Consider the following 16,236-nt stretch of genomic DNA (forward strand, 5'->3'; position numbering starts at 1 on the left):
CACAAAAGCACAAGGCTAAGCCAAATGGCAAAGCCTGCCAAAAATAGCTTCAACTCATTGGTGTTGCTTTTCACGGAAGTCTTTAGTAAAAGGCGAAAGACTTGTGCGTTATGAAAAGAAACCAGAGTAAGTACAGCCCTTTGATGAAGAACAGCCAAAGACCCTAGTCGTCCCAGTCAAAACACTCACGGTACGCCTGACTTGCCCCGCGATCCAAATCCCAGGCCACACCCATTCCCCTACCCCTGCCCACAATATCACTGTGGCAATATTTCCTCTCTGTCCTGTGTTTTTCTGCCAATTAAAAGTGCAAATCTCGCTGTATTTTTTGAGACTTCATTTTGCTGTTGATTGGCTTTTACTCCAGTTGTCATGTTTTACAGCCATTTGAGACTGGGAGCCCAATGAGGTTCGCCAAGGGACATGGGTGATGAGGAGTCAACAGAGCCTATTTTGCCACAACGCCAGGCCATGAAGACAGCATCCAGTGGGACTCATTTGTTTCTCAGTCCAATGGCAATTTGAGCAATGGGCCGCTCCGTTTGCGTCGATATTTGGTTGTCCACAAGGCAGGAGAAGGGTGCGCCATTTCCAGCGGCGCTGCAATACCGGGTCGATGCGTGGAGTGAACGGAGCAAGCCCCTTTTTCAGCCCCCGACACAAAAAACATATGTTTAATGTTGTCGTCTTATTGAGGACATATCAGATATTAAACTGATGAGAACATTTACTACAGCCAAAAGGCCAAAAAGTGATGTGGCCCAACGGTTAGCTGCCCAACGCAATCTTCAGGCACAAGTGTCACTTGTCACAGTGCAATACTTTTCACTGGGCATCAAACACCTAAATCTAGCTCAGGCTTAAAATGGCTTTTCTGATCTTCACAAAAGCACAAGGCTCAGCCAAACGGCAAAGCCTGCCAAAAATAGCTTCAACTCATTGGTGTTGCTTTCCACGGAAGTCTTTAGTAAAAGGCGAAAGACTTGTGCGTTATGAAAAGAAACCAAAGTAAGTACAGCCCTTTGATGAAGAACAGCCAAAGACCCTAGTCGTCCCAGTCAAAACACTCACGGTACGCCTGACTTGCCCCGCGATCCAAATCCCAGGCCACACCCATTCCCCTACCCCTGCCCACAATATCACTGTGGCAATATTTCCTCTCTGTCCTGTGTTTTTCTGCCAATTAAAAGTGCAAATCTCGCTGTATTTTTTGAGACTTCATTTTGCTGTTGATTGGCTTTTACTCCAGTTGTCATGTTTTACAGCCATTTGAGACTGGGAGCCCAATGAGGTTCGCCAAGGGACATGGGTGATGAGGAGTCAACAGAGCCTATTTTGCCACAACGCCAGGCCATGAAGACAGCATCCAGTGGGACTCATTTGTTTCTCAGTCCAATGGCAATTTGAGCAATGGGCCGCTCCGTTTGCGTCGATATTTGGTTGTCCACAAGGCAGGAGAAGGGTGCGCCATTTCCAGCGGCGCTGCAATACCGGGTCGATGCGTGGAGTGAACGGAGCAAGCCCCTTTTTCAGCCCCCGACACAAAAAACATATGTTTAATGCTGTCGTCTTATTGAGGACATATCAGATATTAAACTGATGAGAACATTTACTACAGCCAAAAGGCCGAAAAGTGATGTGGCCCAACCGTTAGCTGCCCAACGCAATCTTCAGGCACAAGTGTCACTTGTCACAGTGCAATACTTTTCACTGGGCATCAAACACCTAAATCTAGCTCAGGCTTAAAATGGCTTTTCTGATCTTCACAAAAGCACAAGACTAAACCAAATGACAAAGCCTGCCAAAAATAGCTTCAACTCATTGGTGTTCCTTTCCACGGAAGTCTTTAGTAAAAGGCGAAAGACTTGTGCGTTATGAAAAGAAACCAGAGTAAGTACAGCCCTTTGATGAAGAACAGCCAAAGACCCTAGTCGTCCCAGTCAAAACACTCACGGTACGCCTGACTTGCCCCGCGATCCAAATCCCAGGCCACACCCATTCCCCTACCCCTGCCCACAATATCACTGTGGCAATATTTCCTCTCTGTCCTGTGTTTTTCTGCCAATTAAAAGTGCAAATCTCGTTGTATTTTTTGAGACTTCATTTTGCTGTTGATTGGCTTTTACTCCAGTTGTCATGTTTTACAGCCATTTGAGACTGGGAGCCCAATGAGGTTCGCCAAGGGACATGGGTGATGAGGAGTCAACAGAGCCTATTTTGCCACAACGCCAGGCCATGAAGACAGCATCCAGTGGGACTCATTTGTTTCTCAGTCCAATGGCAATTTGAGCAATGGGCCGCTCCGTTTGCGTCGATATTTGGTTGTCCACAAGGCAGGAGAAGGGTGCGCCATTTCCAGCGGCGCTGCAATACCGGGTCGATGCGTGGAGTGAACGGAGCAAGACCCTTTTTCAGCCCCCGACACAAAAAACATATGTTTAATGCTGTCGTCTTATTGAGGACATATCAGATATTAAACTGATGAGAACATTTACTACAGCCAAAAGGCCGAAAAGTGATGTGGCCCAACCGTTAACTGCCCAACGCAATCTTCAGGCACAAGTGTCACTTGTCACAGTGCAATACTTTTCACTGGGCATCAAACACCTAAATCTAGCTCAGGCTTAAAATGGCTTTTCTGATCTTCACAAAAGCACAAGGCTAAGCCAAATGGCAAAGCCTGCCAAAAATAGCTTCAACTCATTGGTGTTGCTTTCCACGGAAGTCTTTAGTAAAAGGCAAAAGACTTGTGCGTTATGAAAAGAAACCAGAGTAAGTACAGCCCTTTGATGAAGAACAGCCAAAGACCCTAGTCGTCCCAGTCAAAACACTCACGGTACGCCTGACTTGCCCCGCGATCCAAATCCCAGGCCACACCCATTCCCCTACCCCTGCCCACAATATCACTGTGGCAATATTTCCTCTCTGTCCTGTGTTTTTCTGCCAATTAAAAGTGCAAATCTCGCTGTATTTTTTGAGACTTCATTTTGCTGTTGATTGGCTTTTACTCCAGTTGTCATGTTTTACAGCCATTTGAGACTGGGAGCCCAATGAGGTTCGCCAAGGGACATGGGTGATGAGGAGTCAACAGAGCCTATTTTGCCACAACGCCAGGCCATGAAGACAGCATCCAGTGGGACTCATTTGTTTCTCAGTCCAATGGCAATTTGAGCAATGGGCCGCTCCGTTTGCGTCGATATTTGGTTGTCCACAAGGCAGGAGAAGGGTGCGCCATTTCCAGCAGCGCTGCAATACCGGGTCGATGCGTGGAGTGAACGGAGCAAGCCCCTTTTTCAGCCCCCGACACAAAAAACATATGTTTAATGTTGTCATCTTATTGAGGACATATCAGATATTAAACTGATGAGAACATTTACTACAGCCAAAAGGCCGAAAAGTGATGTGGCCCAACCGTTAGCTGCCCAACGCAATCTTCAGGCACAAGTGTCACTTGTCACAGTGCAATACTTTTCACTGGGCATCAAACACCTAAATCTAGCTCAGGCTTAAAATGGCTTTTCTGATCTTCGCAAAAGCACAAGGCTAAGCCAAATGGCAAAGCCTGCCAAAAATAGCTTCAACGCATTGGTGTTGCTTTCCACGGAAGTCTTTAGTAAAAGGCGAAAGACTTGTGCGTTATGAAAAGAAACCAGAGTAAGTACAGCCCTTTGATGAAGAACAGCCAAAGACCCTAGTCGTCCCAGTCAAAACACTCACGGTACGCCTGACTTGCCCCGCGATCCAAATCCCAGGCCACACCCATTCCCCTACCCCTGCCCACAATATCACTGTGGCAATATTTCCTCTCTGTCCTGTGTTTTTCTGCCAATTAAAAGTGCAAATCTCGCTGTATTTTTTGAGACTTCATTTTGCTGTTGATTGGCTTTTACTCCAGTTGTCATGTTTTACAGCCATTTGAGACTGGGAGCCCAATGAGGTTCGCCAAGGGACATGGGTGATGAGGAGTCAACAGAGCCTATTTTGCCACAACGCCAGGCCATGAAGACAGCATCCAGTGGGACTCATTTGTTTCTCAGTCCAATGGCAATTTGAGCAATGGGCCGCTCCGTTTGCGTCGATATTTGGTTGTCCACAAGGCAGGAGAAGGGTGCGCCATTTCCAGCGGCGCTGCAATACCGGGTCGATGCGTGGAGTGAACGGAGCAAGCCCCTTTTTCAGCCCCCGACACAAAAAACATATGTTTAATGCTGTCGTCTTATTGAGGACATATCAGATATTAAACTGATGAGAACATTTACTACAGCCAAAAGGCCGAAAAGTGATGTGGCCCAACCGTTAGCTGCCCAACGCAATCTTCAGGCACAAGTGTCACTTGTCACAGTGCAATACTTTTCACTGGGCATCAAACACCTAAATCTAGCTCAGGCTTAAAATGGCTTTTCTGATCTTCACAAAAGCACAAGACTAAACCAAATGACAAAGCCTGCCAAAAATAGCTTCAACGCATTGGTGTTCCTTTCCACGGAAGTCTTTAGTAAAAGGCGAAAGACTTGTGCGTTATGAAAAGAAACCAGAGTAAGTACAGCCCTTTGATGAAGAACAGCCAAAGACCCTAGTCGTCCCAGTCAAAACACTCACGGTACGCCTGACTTGCCCCGCGATCCAAATCCCAGGCCACACCCATTCCCCTACCCCTGCCCACAATATCACTGTGGCAATATTTCCTCTCTGTCCTGTGTTTTTCTGCCAATTAAAAGTGCAAATCTCGTTGTATTTTTTGAGACTTCATTTTGCTGTTGATTGGCTTTTACTCCAGTTGTCATGTTTTACAGCCATTTGAGACTGGGAGCCCAATGAGGTTCGCCAAGGGACATGGGTGATGAGGAGTCAACAGAGCCTATTTTGCCACAACGCCAGGCCATGAAGACAGCATCCAGTGGGACTCATTTGTTTCTCAGTCCAATGGCAATTTGAGCAATGGGCCGCTCCGTTTGCGTCGATATTTGGTTGTCCACAAGGCAGGAGAAGGGTGCGCCATTTCCAGCGGCGCTGCAATACCGGGTCGATGCGTGGAGTGAACGGAGCAAGCCCCTTTTTCAGCCCCCGACACAAAAAACATATGTTTAATGCTGTCGTCTTATTGAGGACATATCAGATATTAAACTGATGAGAACATTTACTACAGCCAAAAGGCCGAAAAGTGATGTGGCCCAACCGTTAACTGCCCAACGCAATCTTCAGGCACAAGTGTCACTTGTCACAGTGCAATACTTTTCACTGGGCATCAAACACCTAAATCTAGCTCAGGCTTAAAATGGCTTTTCTGATCTTCACAAAAGCACAAGGCTAAGCCAAATGGCAAAGCCTGCCAAAAATAGCTTCAACTCATTGGTGTTCCTTTCCACGGAAGTCTTTAGTAAAAGGCGAAAGACTTGTGCGGTATGAAAAGAAACCAGAGTAAGTACAGCCCTTTGATGAAGAACAGCCAAAGACCCTAGTCGTCCCAGTCAAAACACTCACGGTACGCCTGACTTGCCCCGCGATCCAAATCCCAGGCCACACCCATTCCCCTACCCCTGCCCACAATATCACTGTGGCAATATTTCCTCTCTGTCCTGTGTTTTTCTGCCAATTAAAAGTGCAAATCTCGCTGTATTTTTTGAGACTTCATTTTGCTGTTGATTGGCTTTTACTCCAGTTGTCATGTTTTACAGCCATTTGAGACTGGGAGCCCAATGAGGTTCGCCAAGGGACATGGGTGATGAGGAGTCAACAGAGCCTATTTTGCCACAACGCCAGGCCATGAAGACAGCATCCAGTGGGACTCATTTATTTCTCAGTCCAATGGCAATTTGAGCAATGGGCCGCTCCGTTTGCGTTGATATTTGGTTGTCCACAAGGCAGGAGAAGGGTGCGCCATTTCCAGCGGTGCTGCAATACCGGGTCGATGCGTGGAGTGAACGGAGCAAGCCCCTTTTTCAGCCCCCGACACAAAAAACATATGTTTAATGTTGTCGTCTTATTGAGGACATATCAGATATTAAACTGATGAGAACATTTACTACAGCCAAAAGGCCAAAAAGTGATGTGGCCCAACGGTTAGCTGCCCAACGCAATCTTCAGGCACAAGTGTCACTTGTCACAGTGCAATACTTTTCACTGGGCATCAAACACCTAAATCTAGCTCAGGCTTAAAATGGCTTTTCTGATCTTCACAAAAGCACAAGGCTAAGCCAAATGGCAAAGCCTGCCAAAAATAGCTTCAACTCATTGGTGTTGCTTTTCACGGAAGTCTTTAGTAAAAGGCGAAAGACTTGTGCGTTATGAAAAGAAACCAGAGTAAGTACAGCCCTTTGATGAAGAACAGCCAAAGACCCTAGTCGTCCCAGTCAAAACACTCACGGTACGCCTGACTTGCCCCGCGATCCAAATCCCAGGCCACACCCATTCCCCTACCCCTGCCCACAATATCACTGTGGCAATATTTCCTCTCTGTCCTGTGTTTTTCTGCCAATTAAAAGTGCAAATCTCGCTGTATTTTTTGAGACTTCATTTTGCTGTTGATTGGCTTTTACTCCAGTTGTCATGTTTTACAGCCATTTGAGACTGGGAGCCCAATGAGGTTCGCCAAGGGACATGGGTGATGAGGAGTCAACAGAGCCCATTTTGCCACAACGCCAGGCCATGAAGACAGCATCCAGTGGGACTCATTTGTTTCTCAGTCCAATGGCAATTTGAGCAATGGGCCGCTCCGTTTGCGTCGATATTTGGTTGTCCACAAGGCAGGAGAAGGGTGCGCCATTTCCAGCGGCGCTGCAATACCGGGTCGATGCGTGGAGTGAACGGAGCAAGCCCCTTTTTCAGCCCCTGACACAAAAAACATATGTTTAATGTTGTCGTCTTATTGAGGACATATCAGATATTAAACTGATGAGAACATTTACTACAGCCAAAAGGCCGAAAAGTGATGTGGCCCAACCGTTAGCTGCCCAATGCAATCTTCAGGCACAAGTGTCACTTGTCACAGTGCAATACTTTTCACTGGGCATCAAACACCTAAATCTAGCTCAGACTTAAAATGGCTTTTCTGATCTTCACAAAAGCACAAGGCTCAGCCAAACGGCAAAGCCTGCCAAAAATAGCTTCAACTCATTGGTGTTGCTTTCCACGGAAGTCTTTAGTAAAAGGCGAAAGACTTGTGCGTTATGAAAAGAAACCAAAGTAAGTACAGCCCTTTGATGAAGAACAGCCAAAGACCCTAGTCGTCCCAGTCAAAACACTCACGGTACGCCTGACTTGCCCCGCGATCCAAATCCCAGGCCACACCCATTCCCCTACCCCTGCCCACAATATCACTGTGGCAATATTTCCTCTCTGTCCTGTGTTTTTCTGCCAATTAAAAGTGCAAATCTCGCTGTATTTTTTGAGACTTCATTTTGCTGTTGATTGGCTTTTACTCCAGTTGTCATGTTTTACAGCCATTTGAGACTGGGAGCCCAATGAGGTTCGCCAAGGGACATGGGTGATGAGGAGTCAACAGAGCCTATTTTGCCACAACGCCAGGCCATGAAGACAGCATCCAGTGGGACTCATTTGTTTCTCAGTCCAATGGCAATTTGAGCAATGGGCCGCTCCGTTTGCGTCGATATTTGGTTGTCCACAAGGCAGGAGAAGGGTGCGCCATTTCCAGCAGCGCTGCAATACCGGGTCGATGCGTGGAGTGAACGGAGCAAGCCCCTTTTTCAGCCCCCGACACAAAAAACATATGTTTAATGTTGTCGTCTTATTGAGGACATATCAGATATTAAACTGATGAGAACATTTACTACAGCCAAAAGGCCGAAAAGTGATGTGGCCCAACCGTTAGCTGCCCAACGCAATCTTCAGGCACAAGTGTCACTTGTCACAGTGCAATACTTTTCACTGGGCATCAAACACCTAAATCTAGCTCAGGCTTAAAATGGCTTTTCTGATCTTCACAAAAGCACAAGGTTAAGCCAAATGGCAAAGCCTGCCAAAAATAGCTTCAACTCATTGGTGTTCCTTTCCACGGAAGTCTTTAGTAAAAGGCGAAAGACTTGTGCTTTATGAAAAGAAACCAGAGTAAGTACAGCCCTTTGATGAAGAACAGCCAAAGACCCTAGTCGTCCCAGTCAAAACACTCACGGTACGCCTGACTTGCCCCGCGATCCAAATCCCAGGCCACACCCATTCCCCTACCCCTGCCCACAATATCACTGTGGCAATATTTCCTCTCTGTCCTGTGTTTTTCTGCCAATTAAAAGTGCAAATCTCGCTGTATTTTTTGAGACTTCATTTTGCTGTTGATTGGCTTTTACTCCAGTTGTCATGTTTTACAGCCATTTGAGACTGGGAGCCCAATGAGGTTCGCCAAGGGACATGGGTGATGAGGAGTCAACAGAGCCTATTTTGCCACAACGCCAGGCCATGAAGACAGCATCCAGTGGGACTCATTTGTTTCTCAGTCCAATGGCAATTTGAGCAATGGGCCGCTCCGTTTGCGTCGATATTTGGTTGTCCACAAGGCAGGAGAAGGGTGCGCCATTTCCAGCGGCGCTGCAATACCGGGTCGATGCGTGGAGTGAACGGAGCAAGCCCCTTTTTCAGCCCCCGACACAAAAAACATATGTTTAATGCTGTCGTCTTATTGAGGACATATCAGATATTAAACTGATGAGAACATTTACTACAGCCAAAAGGCCGAAAAGTGATGTGGCCCAACCGTTAGCTGCCCAACGCAATCTTCAGGCACAAGTGTCACTTGTCACAGTGCAATACTTTTCACTGGGCATCAAACACCTAAATCTAGCTCAGGCTTAAAATGGCTTTTCTGATCTTCACAAAAGCACAAGACTAAACCAAATGACAAAGCCTGCCAAAAATAGCTTCAACGCATTGGTGTTCCTTTCCACGGAAGTCTTTAGTAAAAGGCGAAAGACTTGTGCGTTATGAAAAGAAACCAGAGTAAGTACAGCCCTTTGATGAAGAACAGCCAAAGACCCTAGTCGTCCCAGTCAAAACACTCACGGTACGCCTGACTTGCCCCGCGATCCAAATCCCAGGCCACACCCATTCCCCTACCCCTGCCCACAATATCACTGTGGCAATATTTCCTCTCTGTCCTGTGTTTTTCTGCCAATTAAAAGTGCAAATCTCGTTGTATTTTTTGAGACTTCATTTTGCTGTTGATTGGCTTTTACTCCAGTTGTCATGTTTTACAGCCATTTGAGACTGGGAGCCCAATGAGGTTCGCCAAGGGACATGGGTGATGAGGAGTCAACAGAGCCTATTTTGCCACAACGCCAGGCCATGAAGACAGCATCCAGTGGGACTCATTTGTTTCTCAGTCCAATGGCAATTTGAGCAATGGGCCGCTCCGTTTGCGTCGATATTTGGTTGTCCACAAGGCAGGAGAAGGGTGCACCATTTCCAGCGGCGCTGCAATACCGGGTCGATGCGTGGAGTGAACGGAGCAAGCCCCTTTTTCAGCCCCCGACACAAAAAACATATGTTTAATGCTGTCGTCTTATTGAGGACATATCAGATATTAAACTGATGAGAACATTTACTACAGCCAAAAGGCCGAAAAGTGATGTGGCCCAACCGTTAGCTGCCCAACGCAATCTTCAGGCACAAGTGTCACTTGTCACAGTGCAATACTTTTCACTGGGCATCAAACACCTAAATCTAGCTCAGGCTTAAAATGGCTTTTCTGATCTTCACAAAAGCACAAGGCTAAGCCAAATGGCAAAGCCTGCCAAAAATAGCTTCAACTCATTGGTGTTGCTTTTCACGGAAGTCTTTAGTAAAAGGCGAAAGACTTGTGCATTATGAAAAGAAACCAGAGTAAGTACAGCCCTTTGATGAAGAACAGCCAAAGACCCTAGTCGTCCCAGTCAAAACACTCACGGTACGCCTGACTTGCCCCGCGATCCAAATCCCAGGCCACACCCATTCCCCTACCCCTGCCCACAATATCACTGTGGCAATATTTCCTCTCTGTCCTGTGTTTTTCTGCCAATTAAAAGTGCAAATCTCGCTGTATTTTTTGAGACTTCATTTTGCTGTTGATTGGCTTTTACTCCAGTTGTCATGTTTTACAGCCATTTGAGACTGGGAGCCCAATGAGGTTCGCCAAGGGACATGGGTGATGAGGAGTCAACAGAGCCTATTTTGCCACAACGCCAGGCCATGAAGACAGCATCCAGTGGGACTCATTTGTTTCTCAGTCCAATGGCAATTTGAGCAATGGGCCGCTCCGTTTGCGTCGATATTTGGTTGTCCACAAGGCAGGAGAAGGGTGCGCCATTTCCAGCAGCGCTGCAATACCGGGTCGATGCGTGGAGTGAACGGAGCAAGCCCCTTTTTCAGCCCCCGACACAAAAAACATATGTTTAATGTTGTCGTCTTATTGAGGACATATCAGATATTAAACTGATGAGAACATTTACTACAGCCAAAAGGCCGAAAAGTGATGTGGCCCAACCGTTAGCTGCCCAATGCAATCTTCAGGCACAAGTGTCACTTGTCACAGTGCAATACTTTTCACTGGGCATCAAACACCTAAATCTAGCTCAGGCTTAAAATGGCTTTTCTGATCTTCACAAAAGCACAAGGCTAAGCCAAATGGCAAAGCCTGCCAAAAATAGCTTCAACTCATTGGTGTTCCTTTCCACGGAAGTCTTTAGTAAAAGGCGAAAGACTTGTGCTTTATGAAAAGAAACCAGAGTAAGTACAGCCCTTTGATGAAGAACAGCCAAAGACCCTAGTCGTCCCAGTCAAAACACTCACGGTACGCCTGACTTGCCCCGCGATCCAAATCCCAGGCCACACCCATTCCCCTACCCCTGCCCACAATATCACTGTGGCAATATTTCCTCTCTGTCCTGTGTTTTTCTGCCAATTAAAAGTGCAAATCTCGCTGTATTTTTTGAGACTTCATTTTGCTGTTGATTGGCTTTTACTCCAGTTGTCATGTTTTACAGCCATTTGAGACTGGGAGCCCAATGAGGTTCGCCAAGGGACATGGGTGATGAGGAGTCAACAGAGCCTATTTTGCCACAACGCCAGGCCATGAAGACAGCATCCAGTGGGACTCATTTATTTCTCAGTCCAAAGGCAATTTGAGCAATGGGCCGCTCCGTTTGCGTTGATATTTGGTTGTCCACAAGGCAGGAGAAGGGTGCGCCATTTCCAGCGGCGCTGCAATACCGGGTCGATGCGTGGAGTGAACGGAGCAAGCCCCTTTTTCAGCCCCCGACACAAAAAACATATGTTTAATGTTGTCGTCTTATTGAGGACATATCAGATATTAAACTGATGAGAACATTTACTACAGCCAAAAGGCCAAAAAGTGATGTGGCCCAACGGTTAGCTGCCCAACGCAATCTTCAGGCACAAGTGTCACTTGTCACAGTGCAATACTTTTCACTGGGCATCAAACACCTAAATCTAGCTCAGGCTTAAAATGGCTTTTCTGATCTTCACAAAAGCACAAGGCTAAGCCAAATGGCAAAGCCTGCCAAAAATAGCTTCAACTCATTGGTGTTGCTTTTCACGGAAGTCTTTAGTAAAAGGCGAAAGACTTGTGCGTTATGAAAAGAAACCAGAGTAAGTACAGCCCTTTGATGAAGAACAGCCAAAGACCCTAGTCGTCCCAGTCAAAACACTCACGGTACGCCTGACTTGCCCCGCGATCCAAATCCCAGGCCACACCCATTCCCCTACCCCTGCCCACAATATCACTGTGGCAATATTTCCTCTCTGTCCTGTGTTTTTCTGCCAATTAAAAGTGCAAATCTCGCTGTATTTTTTGAGACTTCATTTTGCTGTTGATTGGCTTTTACTCCAGTTGTCATGTTTTACAGCCATTTGAGACTGGGAGCCCAATGAGGTTCGCCAAGGGACATGGGTGATGAGGAGTCAACAGAGCCTATTTTGCCACAACGCCAGGCCATGAAGACAGCATCCAGTGGGACTCATTTGTTTCTCAGTCCAATGGCAATTTGAGCAATGGGCCGCTCCGTTTGCGTCGATATTTGGTTGTCCACAAGGCAGGAGAAGGGTGCGCCATTTCCAGCGGCGCTGCAATACCGGGTCGATGCGTGGAGTGAACGGAGCAAGCCCCTTTTTCAGCCCCCGACACAAAAAACATATGTTTAATGCTGTCGTCTTATTGAGGACATATCAGATATTAAACTGATGAGAACATTTACTACAGCCAAAAGGCCGAAAAGTGATGTGGCCCAACCGTTAGCTGCCCAACGCAATCTTCAGGCACAAGTGTCACTTGTCACAGTGCAATACTTTTCACTGGGCATCAAACACCTAAATCTAGCTCAGACTTAAAATGGCTTTTCTGATCTTCACAAAAGCACAAGGCTCAGCCAAACGGCAAAGCCTGCCAAAAATAGCTTCAACTCATTGGTGTTGCTTTCCACGGAAGTCTTTAGTAAAAGGCGAAAGACTTGTGCGTTATGAAAAGAAACCAAAGTAAGTACAGCCCTTTGATGAAGAACAGCCAAAGACCCTAGTCGTCCCAGTCAAAACACTCACGGTACGCCTGACTTGCCCCGCGATCCAAATCCCAGGCCACACCCATTCCCCTACCCCTGCCCACAATATCACTGTGGCAATATTTCCTCTCTGTCCTGTGTTTTTCTGCCAATTAAAAGTGCAAATCTCGCTGTATTTTTTGAGACTTCATTTTGCTGTTGATTGGCTTTTACTCCAGTTGTCATGTTTTACAGCCATTTGAGACTGGGAGCCCAATGAGGTTCGCCAAGGGACATGGGTGATGAGGAGTCAACAGAGCCTATTTTGCCACAACGCCAGGCCATGAAGACAGCATCCAGTGGGACTCATTTGTTTCTCAGTCCAATGGCAATTTGAGCAATGGGCCGCTCCGTTTGCGTCGATATTTGGTTGTCCACAAGGCAGGAGAAGGGTGCGCCATTTCCAGCGGCGCTGCAATACCGGGTCGATGCGTGGAGTGAACGGAGCAAGCCCCTTTTTCAGCCCCCGACACAAAAAACATATGTTTAATGCTGTCGTCTTATTGAGGACATATCAGATATTAAACTGATGAGAACATTTACTACAGCCAAAAGGCCGAAAAGTGATGTGGCCCAACCGTTAGCTGCCCAACGCAATCTTCAGGCACAAGTGTCACTTGTCACAGTGCAATACTTTTCACTGGGCATCAAACACCTAAATCTAGCTCAGGCTTAAAATGGCTTTTCTGATCTTCACAAAAGCACAAGGCTAAGCCAAATGGCAAAGCCTGCCAAAAATAGCTTCAACTCATTGGTGTTGCTTTTCACGGAAGTCTTTAGTAAAAGGCGAAAGACTTGTGCGTTATGAAAAGAAACCAGAGTAAGTACAGCCCTTTGATGAAGAACAGCCAAAGACCCTAGTCGTCCCAGTCAAAACACTCACGGTACGCCTGACTTGCCCCGCGATCCAAATCCCAGGCCACACCCATTCCCCTACCCCTGCCCACAATATCACTGTGGCAATATTTCCTCTCTGTCCTGTGTTTTTCTGCCAATTAAAAGTGCAAATCTCGCTGTATTTTTTGAGACTTCATTTTGCTGTTGATTGGCTTTTACTCCAGTTGTCATGTTTTACAGCCATTTGAGACTGGGAGCCCAATGAGGTTCGCCAAGGGACATGGGTGATGAGGAGTCAACAGAGCCTATTTTGCCACAACGCCAGGCCATGAAGACAGCATCCAGTGGGACTCATTTGTTTCTCAGTCCAATGGCAATTTGAGCAATGGGCCGCTCCGTTTGCGTCGATATTTGGTTGTCCACAAGGCAGGAGAAGGGTGCACCATTTCCAGCGGCGCTGCAATACCGGGTCGATGCGTGGAGTGAACGGAGCAAGCCCCTTTTTCAGCCCCCGACACAAAAAACATATGTTTAATGCTGTCGTCTTATTGAGGACATATCAGATATTAAACTGATGAGAACATTTACTACAGCCAAAAGGCCGAAAAGTGATGTGGCCCAACCGTTAGCTGCCCAACGCAATCTTCAGGCACAAGTGTCACTTGTCACAGTGCAATACTTTTCACTGGGCATCAAACACCTAAATCTAGCTCAGGCTTAAAATGGCTTTTCTGATCTTCACAAAAGCACAAGGCTAAGCCAAATGGCAAAGCCTGCCAAAAATAGCTTCAACTCATTGGTGTTGCTTTTCACGGAAGTCTTTAGTAAAAGGCGAAAGACTTGTGCATTATGAAAAGAAACCAGAGTAAGTACAGCCCTTTGATGAAGAACAGCCAAAGACCCTAGTCGTCCCAGTCAAAACACTCACGGTACGCCTGACTTGCCCCGCGATCCAAATCCCAGGCCACACCCATTCCCCTACCCCTGCCCACAATATCACTGTGGCAATATTTCCTCTCTGTCCTGTGTTTTTCTGCCAATTAAAAGTGCAAATCTCGCTGTATTTTTTGAGACTTCATTTTGCTGTTGATTGGCTTTTACTCCAGTTGTCATGTTTTACAGCCATTTGAGACTGGGAGCCCAATGAGGTTCGCCAAGGGACATGGGTGATGAGGAGTCAACAGAGCCTATTTTGCCACAACGCCAGGCCATGAAGACAGCATCCAGTGGGACTCATTTGTTTCTCAGTCCAATGGCAATTTGAGCAATGGGCCGCTCCGTTTGCGTCGATATTTGGTTGTCCACAAGGCAGGAGAAGGGTGCGCCATTTCCAGCAGCGCTGCAATACCGGGTCGATGCGTGGAGTGAACGGAGCAAGCCCCTTTTTCAGCCCCCGACACAAAAAACATATGTTTAATGTTGTCGTCTTATTGAGGACATATCAGATATTAAACTGATGAGAACATTTACTACAGCCAAAAGGCCGAAAAGTGATGTGGCCCAACCGTTAGCTGCCCAATGCAATCTTCAGGCACAAGTGTCACTTGTCACAGTGCAATACTTTTCACTGGGCATCAAACACCTAAATCTAGCTCAGGCTTAAAATGGCTTTTCTGATCTTCACAAAAGCACAAGGCTAAGCCAAATGGCAAAGCCTGCCAAAAATAGCTTCAACTCATTGGTGTTCCTTTCCACGGAAGTCTTTAGTAAAAGGCGAAAGACTTGTGCTTTATGAAAAGAAACCAGAGTAAGTACAGCCCTTTGATGAAGAACAGCCAAAGACCCTAGTCGTCCCAGTCAAAACACTCACGGTACGCCTGACTTGCCCCGCGATCCAAATCCCAGGCCACACCCATTCCCCTACCCCTGCCCACAATATCACTGTGGCAATATTTCCTCTCTGTCCTGTGTTTTTCTGCCAATTAAAAGTGCAAATCTCGCTGTATTTTTTGAGACTTCATTTTGCTGTTGATTGGCTTTTACTCCAGTTGTCATGTTTTACAGCCATTTGAGACTGGGAGCCCAATGAGGTTCGCCAAGGGACATGGGTGATGAGGAGTCAACAGAGCCTATTTTGCCACAACGCCAGGCCATGAAGACAGCATCCAGTGGGACTCATTTATTTCTCAGTCCAATGGCAATTTGAGCAATGGGCCGCTCCGTTTGCGTTGATATTTGGTTGTCCACAAGGCAGGAGAAGGGTGCGCCATTTCCAGCGGCGCTGCAATACCGGGTCGATGCGTGGAGTGAACGGAGCAAGCCCCTTTTTCAGCCCCCGACACAAAAAACATATGTTTAATGTTGTCGTCTTATTGAGGACATATCAGATATTAAACTGATGAGAACATTTACTACAGCCAAAAGGCCAAAAAGTGATGTGGCCCAACGGTTAGCTGCCCAACGCAATCTTCAGGCACAAGTGTCACTTGTCACAGTGCAATACTTTTCACTGGGCATCAAACACCTAAATCTAGCTCAGGCTTAAAATGGCTTTTCTGATCTTCACAAAAGCACAAGGCTAAGCCAAATGGCAAAGCCTGCCAAAAATAGCTTCAACTCATTGGTGTTGCTTTTCACGGAAGTCTTTAGTAAAAGGCGAAAGACTTGTGCGTTATGAAAAGAAACCAGAGTAAGTACAGCCCTTTGATGAAGAACAGCCAAAGACCCTAGTCGTCCCAGTCAAAACACTCACGGTACGCCTGACTTGCCCCGCGATCCAAATCCCAGGCCACACCCATTCCCCTACCCCTGCCCACAATATCACTGTGGCAATATTTCCTCTCTGTCCTGTGTTTTTCTGCCAATTAAAAGTGCAAATCTCGCTGTATTTTTTGAGACTTCATTTTGCTGTTGATTGGCTTTT

The 16,236-nt window shown here is 46.7% G+C and overlaps 19 non-coding genes and 18 pseudogenes across 19 annotated transcripts; all 37 read right to left on the reverse strand.

Moving 5' to 3' along the window:
- Positions 1-15: 15 nt before the first annotated feature.
- Positions 16-130, reverse strand: LOC144465529 (U5 spliceosomal RNA). Its single transcript, XR_013492665.1, has one exon. It is a non-coding gene; the product is annotated as a U5 spliceosomal RNA (small nuclear RNA).
- Positions 131-575: 445 nt separating this feature from the next.
- LOC144466136 (U2 spliceosomal RNA) lies at positions 576-756 on the reverse strand (annotated as a pseudogene).
- Positions 757-897: 141 nt separating this feature from the next.
- Positions 898-1,012, reverse strand: LOC144465772 (U5 spliceosomal RNA). Its single transcript, XR_013492877.1, has one exon. It is a non-coding gene; the product is annotated as a U5 spliceosomal RNA (small nuclear RNA).
- Positions 1,013-1,457: 445 nt separating this feature from the next.
- LOC144466308 (U2 spliceosomal RNA) lies at positions 1,458-1,638 on the reverse strand (annotated as a pseudogene).
- Positions 1,639-1,780: 142 nt separating this feature from the next.
- Positions 1,781-1,894, reverse strand: LOC144465452 (U5 spliceosomal RNA). Its single transcript, XR_013492595.1, has one exon. It is a non-coding gene; the product is annotated as a U5 spliceosomal RNA (small nuclear RNA).
- Positions 1,895-2,339: 445 nt separating this feature from the next.
- On the reverse strand, positions 2,340-2,520 carry LOC144465318 (U2 spliceosomal RNA; annotated as a pseudogene).
- A 141-nt stretch (positions 2,521-2,661) lies between these two features.
- Positions 2,662-2,776, reverse strand: LOC144465649 (U5 spliceosomal RNA). The gene has a single exon (XR_013492772.1). It is a non-coding gene; the product is annotated as a U5 spliceosomal RNA (small nuclear RNA).
- Positions 2,777-3,221: 445 nt separating this feature from the next.
- Positions 3,222-3,402, reverse strand: LOC144465903 (U2 spliceosomal RNA; annotated as a pseudogene).
- Positions 3,403-3,543: 141 nt separating this feature from the next.
- LOC144465879 (U5 spliceosomal RNA) lies at positions 3,544-3,658 on the reverse strand. The gene has a single exon (XR_013492964.1). It is a non-coding gene; the product is annotated as a U5 spliceosomal RNA (small nuclear RNA).
- A 445-nt stretch (positions 3,659-4,103) lies between these two features.
- LOC144466309 (U2 spliceosomal RNA) lies at positions 4,104-4,284 on the reverse strand (annotated as a pseudogene).
- A 142-nt stretch (positions 4,285-4,426) lies between these two features.
- On the reverse strand, positions 4,427-4,540 carry LOC144465738 (U5 spliceosomal RNA). Its single transcript, XR_013492850.1, has one exon. It is a non-coding gene; the product is annotated as a U5 spliceosomal RNA (small nuclear RNA).
- Positions 4,541-4,985: 445 nt separating this feature from the next.
- Positions 4,986-5,166, reverse strand: LOC144466310 (U2 spliceosomal RNA; annotated as a pseudogene).
- A 141-nt stretch (positions 5,167-5,307) lies between these two features.
- Positions 5,308-5,422, reverse strand: LOC144465460 (U5 spliceosomal RNA). The gene has a single exon (XR_013492602.1). It is a non-coding gene; the product is annotated as a U5 spliceosomal RNA (small nuclear RNA).
- Positions 5,423-5,867: 445 nt separating this feature from the next.
- LOC144465947 (U2 spliceosomal RNA) lies at positions 5,868-6,048 on the reverse strand (annotated as a pseudogene).
- A 141-nt stretch (positions 6,049-6,189) lies between these two features.
- Positions 6,190-6,304, reverse strand: LOC144465530 (U5 spliceosomal RNA). The gene has a single exon (XR_013492666.1). It is a non-coding gene; the product is annotated as a U5 spliceosomal RNA (small nuclear RNA).
- Positions 6,305-6,749: 445 nt separating this feature from the next.
- On the reverse strand, positions 6,750-6,930 carry LOC144466014 (U2 spliceosomal RNA; annotated as a pseudogene).
- A 141-nt stretch (positions 6,931-7,071) lies between these two features.
- LOC144465773 (U5 spliceosomal RNA) lies at positions 7,072-7,186 on the reverse strand. The gene has a single exon (XR_013492878.1). It is a non-coding gene; the product is annotated as a U5 spliceosomal RNA (small nuclear RNA).
- A 445-nt stretch (positions 7,187-7,631) lies between these two features.
- On the reverse strand, positions 7,632-7,812 carry LOC144466115 (U2 spliceosomal RNA; annotated as a pseudogene).
- Positions 7,813-7,954: 142 nt separating this feature from the next.
- Positions 7,955-8,068, reverse strand: LOC144465650 (U5 spliceosomal RNA). Its single transcript, XR_013492773.1, has one exon. It is a non-coding gene; the product is annotated as a U5 spliceosomal RNA (small nuclear RNA).
- A 445-nt stretch (positions 8,069-8,513) lies between these two features.
- LOC144466312 (U2 spliceosomal RNA) lies at positions 8,514-8,694 on the reverse strand (annotated as a pseudogene).
- A 142-nt stretch (positions 8,695-8,836) lies between these two features.
- LOC144465739 (U5 spliceosomal RNA) lies at positions 8,837-8,950 on the reverse strand. Its single transcript, XR_013492851.1, has one exon. It is a non-coding gene; the product is annotated as a U5 spliceosomal RNA (small nuclear RNA).
- Positions 8,951-9,395: 445 nt separating this feature from the next.
- Positions 9,396-9,576, reverse strand: LOC144465814 (U2 spliceosomal RNA; annotated as a pseudogene).
- Positions 9,577-9,717: 141 nt separating this feature from the next.
- Positions 9,718-9,832, reverse strand: LOC144465789 (U5 spliceosomal RNA). Its single transcript, XR_013492893.1, has one exon. It is a non-coding gene; the product is annotated as a U5 spliceosomal RNA (small nuclear RNA).
- Positions 9,833-10,277: 445 nt separating this feature from the next.
- LOC144466116 (U2 spliceosomal RNA) lies at positions 10,278-10,458 on the reverse strand (annotated as a pseudogene).
- A 141-nt stretch (positions 10,459-10,599) lies between these two features.
- Positions 10,600-10,714, reverse strand: LOC144465494 (U5 spliceosomal RNA). The gene has a single exon (XR_013492633.1). It is a non-coding gene; the product is annotated as a U5 spliceosomal RNA (small nuclear RNA).
- Positions 10,715-11,159: 445 nt separating this feature from the next.
- On the reverse strand, positions 11,160-11,340 carry LOC144466137 (U2 spliceosomal RNA; annotated as a pseudogene).
- Positions 11,341-11,481: 141 nt separating this feature from the next.
- On the reverse strand, positions 11,482-11,596 carry LOC144465532 (U5 spliceosomal RNA). The gene has a single exon (XR_013492667.1). It is a non-coding gene; the product is annotated as a U5 spliceosomal RNA (small nuclear RNA).
- Positions 11,597-12,041: 445 nt separating this feature from the next.
- On the reverse strand, positions 12,042-12,222 carry LOC144466313 (U2 spliceosomal RNA; annotated as a pseudogene).
- Positions 12,223-12,363: 141 nt separating this feature from the next.
- On the reverse strand, positions 12,364-12,478 carry LOC144465774 (U5 spliceosomal RNA). Its single transcript, XR_013492879.1, has one exon. It is a non-coding gene; the product is annotated as a U5 spliceosomal RNA (small nuclear RNA).
- A 445-nt stretch (positions 12,479-12,923) lies between these two features.
- Positions 12,924-13,104, reverse strand: LOC144466314 (U2 spliceosomal RNA; annotated as a pseudogene).
- Positions 13,105-13,245: 141 nt separating this feature from the next.
- LOC144465533 (U5 spliceosomal RNA) lies at positions 13,246-13,360 on the reverse strand. Its single transcript, XR_013492668.1, has one exon. It is a non-coding gene; the product is annotated as a U5 spliceosomal RNA (small nuclear RNA).
- Positions 13,361-13,805: 445 nt separating this feature from the next.
- Positions 13,806-13,986, reverse strand: LOC144465825 (U2 spliceosomal RNA; annotated as a pseudogene).
- A 141-nt stretch (positions 13,987-14,127) lies between these two features.
- LOC144465790 (U5 spliceosomal RNA) lies at positions 14,128-14,242 on the reverse strand. Its single transcript, XR_013492894.1, has one exon. It is a non-coding gene; the product is annotated as a U5 spliceosomal RNA (small nuclear RNA).
- A 445-nt stretch (positions 14,243-14,687) lies between these two features.
- LOC144466117 (U2 spliceosomal RNA) lies at positions 14,688-14,868 on the reverse strand (annotated as a pseudogene).
- A 141-nt stretch (positions 14,869-15,009) lies between these two features.
- Positions 15,010-15,124, reverse strand: LOC144465495 (U5 spliceosomal RNA). Its single transcript, XR_013492634.1, has one exon. It is a non-coding gene; the product is annotated as a U5 spliceosomal RNA (small nuclear RNA).
- A 445-nt stretch (positions 15,125-15,569) lies between these two features.
- Positions 15,570-15,750, reverse strand: LOC144466138 (U2 spliceosomal RNA; annotated as a pseudogene).
- A 141-nt stretch (positions 15,751-15,891) lies between these two features.
- Positions 15,892-16,006, reverse strand: LOC144465534 (U5 spliceosomal RNA). Its single transcript, XR_013492669.1, has one exon. It is a non-coding gene; the product is annotated as a U5 spliceosomal RNA (small nuclear RNA).
- Positions 16,007-16,236: the final 230 nt, after the last annotated feature.

Source organism: Epinephelus lanceolatus, chromosome 12, assembly GCF_041903045.1.
Source record: "Epinephelus lanceolatus isolate andai-2023 chromosome 12, ASM4190304v1, whole genome shotgun sequence".
NCBI lineage: Eukaryota > Metazoa > Chordata > Actinopteri > Perciformes > Serranidae > Epinephelus > Epinephelus lanceolatus.